The sequence below is a fragment of the Aedes albopictus genome, chromosome 3 (assembly GCF_035046485.1).
Source record: "Aedes albopictus strain Foshan chromosome 3, AalbF5, whole genome shotgun sequence".
NCBI lineage: Eukaryota > Metazoa > Arthropoda > Insecta > Diptera > Culicidae > Aedes > Aedes albopictus.
The window spans coordinates 342,652,478-342,658,809 of NC_085138.1; positions in this window are offsets into that span (position 1 = coordinate 342,652,478).

Sequence of the window (6,332 nt, forward strand, 5' to 3'; positions counted from 1 at the left end):
GAGGAATAACTGAAGGGATTCTTTGGAGAGTCTCCCGGAAGAATTCCTTGAAGGATTTCTGGTGGAATTCCTGGAGCGATTCCAGCAGGAATTCCTGGAGGCATAACTGAAAGGATTCCTACAGGAACTCTTGGCGGTTTTCTGAAGAGATTCTCGAATAAATACCTAGAGGAATTCCCGAAAAAAAATAATATAAGAATTATAAAAGAAACTCCTGAAGGGATTTCTGAAGGAATTCCTAGAGGAATTCCCGAAGTGATTCCTGAAGGAATTCCCGAAGTGATTCCTGGAGGAGTTCCCGAAGAGAATAGAAGGGATTTCTTCAGGAAACTCCCAGGAGTTCCTTCTGGAATCCCTCCAGGAAATGTTCCAGGAGACTCTCTAGGAATCCCTCCAATTATTCTTCAGGGAATTGGGTTGTTTAGTGAATAAATTATTGCTATTTTCTCTAGCCTAATCGAAAGAGCTCATTTTTCTGAGTATAACGTGATGTTATTGCTATTCGATACCTTTGTTTTGATGGTTAAATAAACAAAACAAATTGAACTTCCGTGGATAGAATGACAGTTCAATCGATAAAATGACAGTTCACCCCGAACGAAAAAATTAACCCATACAAACTTTAAAGGCATTTTAAAAATAGTTCCCGGTCACCAAAAATTATGAAATTTTGGATTTTGACTATTTTTTGGACGGAGATTCCGATTATGAAATAATCTGAATACCCCTAAAGAATTATTATTATTATTACTTTATTATAGAGATTTTCAGCCCTAGGCTGGTTCATCTCTTAGGACCTCTAAAGAACCCAATTCCTTCAAGATTTCCTTTAGGAACCCCTCCAAGAATACCTCCAGAAATCCCCTTCAGGAATCCCTCCAGGAGTCCTTCCAAAAGTTACTCTAGGAATCCCTTCAGGAATTACTTTAGGAATTCTTCTAGGAATTTCTGCGGGATTTTCTCCAGGAACTACTCCAAAAAATCCTTCAGGAATCTCTCTAGGAATTCTCCTGGTATCTAAAAAACTTCAAGTATTAGAGCGCGGGTTGCTCTTTGCTTGGTATTTGTAAGGTATTCCCATCTTCCCGAGAAGATTGTGAACAATCCTCAATACCCAAGAATGTAATTTTTTATCAGTCCTCTACTGATATATTTGGCAGATGATTATTTTGTTCCTGAAAATATTCCTTGATAATTACTTTGTGAATTTCTATGTTTTGCTTTTTATAATGGTTTGTCAATTCCTTTCGGAATTTCTTTGAATTTACGTTTAGGAATATTTTCGGAAATTCCTTCGTCATTTTCTTTGGGAATTTCTGTGGTTATTCCTTTTAATATTGATTTGACTATTTATTTCTTTGATTCCTTCAGCATGTTTGTTTTTTTTTTTTTTTGAATTTCCTGCGGTAGTTCTATTGGAATTAAATTAGCAATTTCTTTGGAAATTTGTACTGAATTTTTTTTTCAACTTTTTCTTCTGCAATTCTTTTAGCAATTCCTCCTACAGTTCCTTTGCAAATTTCTTCGGAAATTTTATTGTGATTCCTTTTGTAATTGTTTATGATTTGTTTGTACGCATATTTATTGCTGTCGAAAATTGTCTCGGCAATTTGTTTTTATAAAACTTTTTAAAAATTTCTTTTTTTTTTGAAATTTCTTTAGACGGGCTTCTTCTAAATTTCTTTAGACGGGCTTGGTGGTCTAGTGGCTACCGCTTCTGATTCGTATGCAGAAGGTCATGGGTTCAATCCCTGGCCCGTCCCTTTTCATCCTACTTTGTATCTTTCTATCCACTTTATCTCTATCTCTCTCTCTCTCTCTCTTCTCTACATATACAACTTATGTATATTCATATGTCATAGCCATCGCTAGAACCAGAAACGAATTGGAAAAAAGTCGTTTCCCTTCCTTCCAATTTCCACTCACAGCACAGTGTATATAACGCCTACAAGTTATGCAACCAAAGCGTGCTGTGCCGCTTGACCTTATTCACCTCATTCACCACACAATCTATCACCTTACGAACACTATAAATAATCCCCTATCCATGGATCGCATCACCGACCCAACGGTGACTCCCAGATCTCCCATTCTTTCCGTCTAACAAAATACCCCAGTCCGTGCTGGATGTGGGGATGCAGAGGTGATCTCGGTCTTTAGTAGCAACAACCAGCACACTCTAACATTCCTTCCCCTTCCCAACTGACTATAAGGACGTGGCCGGCGCCGGTATTGATCCAAAATGTATGAGCTGCTAGAATTGCACTTTGAGAATAAGTTGAGTGTCCGAGCCCTTATTCATTTGGATCTCACGGTGTGTCTGGTGGACAACATTATTTTAAAAAAATCGGTATTGCTAAAATACTCACCAAACGAAAGCTAAGGGTCCCACCTTTCATTTGAGACCTAATTGAGAAAGTTCTATCGGCGGGTCTAGAACAATTTTTTTTTGAAATAGTGTGATATTTTTTTTTTGTATTTTCTCGAAACACTAATAACGAAAAACAGTTTGTCCATTGCCAACATGGCTTTCCGACGGAAGATTTTTTATATGATGTTAATTACACTTCCCACAAAAGCATAATAGTCCCATGTTAATAAAAAAATAGTAAACAGTAGTCAGTTTCATGGTTATAGGCAGTAATGCTTAAAAAATTATAATTGTACATGATGAGTTCAAATTTCAATTTACATGTGTACCGCATCATGCTCTAATACTCGTAATTATTATTAAATCACCGTGTTCATCCTTATAGAATGCATTTGACAAAACTTTCAATTATTTAAAGAATTTAATTATTTTCTCTATTGAGCATTGCACGATATAAGCACAGACAAACAGACGTAACACTCTTCAATAGGGCTTGGCACATGCATTTAACGATGAATTCAAATTTCCGTGATTCTTTCACCAGAGGTGCTAATGTTCTATCGCTTTGATGTTTCCAAGTGTACACGTTGCTGAATGATACAAACGAAACTTACAGGGGTCATGTATAAAAGTGTGCGTGTTAGGCAAACATCAAATCGCATCCCATCATGGCCGACAGTGGCCGACATGGCCGCGCGTTTCTACCAATAGGTGGATGCGTGTTCATGAAAAAAACAACAAAAAAATAATGAATTTTCTCTAAGAGCTACGTCTTTTTGTCTGTGATATAAGGGAATGGCTGTGTGTTCAAAATACCATGCATTGGCTAAAATTGCAAACTGAACATGTTATTGATACTTTTACTTTATAAACAAGTTCTACAAATCTCTAGGCACAAAACATTGCCAATTTATTTGACTGAGCTGTTTTAAGTGAAAAACATCCTTAAGGCCACGATGTTAGATGCTAAGATACTACAATTAATTACAAGACGACATACACTTTCCAGAATCCTAAGATGACCGCAACTCGATATTTTCTGGAATCAAATCTTTAAAACGCGAGTATTTCTAATGGGGCAGGTGGGTCAGGACACTTAATTTGAGAAAGGTGGTCCTACAATAATGGAGCAAAACTTAAAAAAAATTGCGTCGATTTATTTTTGGTAAAATAGGTACTTTTTCATAATACATATCTAATTGTTATCCGAGATTTTTTGTTCTCAATCGTCATCATTGAAAAATCTAAGGCGGTTTTCTCGTCCAATACTGATATTTTCGTATCAAAAATGTATGTACTGTACTGATGCAGGAGAATGGAGTACAGTGCTTACATTTTTAATGCAAACATGAAATCTCCCTTTTACATCTTTACCAAAACTGCAACGAGCACTATCTTTTTGCATCATCGGTAGTAGTGCTAGGTCTGACGCGTTTGCTCTTAAATTAAGAAGAATCTGTAGTTCTTGCAGCACTACATATTGCGCAATAGGCTCCTAAAGTCCTATCGGGGTTCTTGTTTTAAACCACAATATATGGTTCAAGAGTACATATTTACTCATTTTTTGACGTTTTTATTAACCGTAGTTAAAAATATATAATTTTTATTTTTTTAACCTTTTGTCTCGTCCCTAGCTTATAACACATACATTGAGTGTTCTTTTTTCACCGTGTATGTCAGATAGGAACATTTTTGAAATCCCAGTGCGAAAAATGTCGAGCTCAGTCACACAAGGTTGACCTCAAATGTCAAAGTAGGACTATTTACCATTTTACTTATTTCGAATTTTCTCATTATTCCTTTGTTTTTCAAGTTCGAGTAAAGTACAATTCCGATTAGAATACCATGCTTGATCGTATTATTCCATACAAGCGAGATTTCGTCTTTAATTTTAGGACCCTATTACAGCAAATATCGATACTCTGTGTAGAAGATTCAAATTACATTTATACTTAAAAAGAGTAATTCTAAAGGGTATGATCTCATCATTGAACGAATAAACTTTAAATGAGTATTTGCGATATATTATCGTGAGATAATACCAACTTCTATATCTGGTATATTTCAGAAAAAGTTGATCAATAATCTCAATAACCTGCAAATACAAATAACAACAAATTGGGACTTTTCTATTTTATTCTGTCTTTTATTTGTATGCTCAGCCATATAAAACAAATATGTAAATCTGTGAATATCAACTACCTTCGATGATATTGATGGTTGCGGAAAAAGCTTCTTCGAACACAGCACGCACTCCTTGGTACGGTTTTCATCTTGACTTTATGATTTCATGTCATATTTGTTTCTCTAAAAGTTTGGAGCAAAGCTATGTTGAAATTGGATTTCTTTTATTTTTTATGATTCAATACCTTATGCAATCCTTCAAATTAGCGAAAAATGTTAATTGCTTTTACAAGTACCAGAACGTATACCGGCCTATATTGGAACGTAGTCATTTCATCCGAGCTACTTTGTTGATCGTTATATTTTTATTGACATCCAAGTCATGGCCTACTACGACTGTAAAACTTTTCGAACATTTGGCACTGTCGATAAAAACGAGGAGAATGGCAGTCGAAATAACTTCTTCTACGTGTCAATAAGGAGAAGACACATATACCTAAATATTGGAAAAATTCTATAACAACTCCCTTAAATATTTTTTTACACTTGTCTAGGCAACATTTTGTATGGAAAATTTTGAATATGTTTTTACTCGTTTACTCTATTAATATGATACGTTACTAATGAGCGACCTCATATACGAGCCCATTAGATTACACTCAAGGTTGAAAGGAAGAAAATGCAAGTCTTAGACATATTCCACGCGTTACGTTTTGTGCGAGAATTAAACTTTTGCTTCCAAAAATTGATATGTTGTCATATACATACCAACCAGCATATCAAACGATCAGATTTAGATAGAAGATTCAGTTTATGCTTTCTAATTGGGAATTGTACCTTTGTACTTCGAAAGAAAACAAGAAATACAGCGTAAAGGGACACCATCGCAAAAAATAACGAATTTTGACCGAACGCCAAGAAATTTGCTACTTTCTAGAAACAGTTTTCAAAGTTTCAGGTACTATTAGAAGAATATAGGTAGTTATCTTCATTTTGGTGCAAAAAGGCAAAAAGAATTAAAATCGACAGCAGGAGCCCGGAAATATCGTTCAATGAAGTTCAAAAACCGCGGTGTAGAAGTGCGTGGAATGTGCCCTTATAGTAATAATTTTTTGAAAAAAAAATTGTTCTAGGACCGCCGATAGAACTTTCTTGTTTTAGCCTCAAATGAAAGGGGGGACCTTCAGCTTTCGTTTGGTGGGTGTTTTAGCGATACCGAATTTTTTTAAATAATTTTGTTCTACCAGACACACCGTGGATCTCAGTGCAATTGGTACCAGCTCAGATCAATAACGGAGTAGCAACCATTGACATGTATAGTCAGATTTGATCGTGATCGTGATCGTGAACTTTTTAAAAATTTCTTTAGGAATTCCTTTGGCTATTCCATTTATAATTTCTTCGGTTATCTCTTTGCTTACTTAGTGACCTTAGTGTTCAGCACTTTCTTTGGAAATTTCTTCGGCAATTGGGTGGTTGAATGGATAGAATATAATATTACTTATTTCTAAAGCCTAATCGAAAGAGCTAATTTTTCTTAGTATGACGTGATTTTATTGCTTTCCGATTTCTTTGTTTTGATGGTTAAATAAACAAAACAGTTTTAATTTCCGTGGATAGAATGACAGTTCAATCGATAAAGTGACAGTTCGCCCCATACAAAAAAAAATCCACTTACAAATTTTAAATGCATTTTAAAAATAGTTTCCGGCCATTAAAAACTATGAAACTTTGGATTTCCACTTATGATTCCGATTATTAAATAATCTGGATACCTCTAAAAACCCAATTTGTCTTGAAAATCCTTAAGTAATGTCCGTTGAAATAATTAAATAAA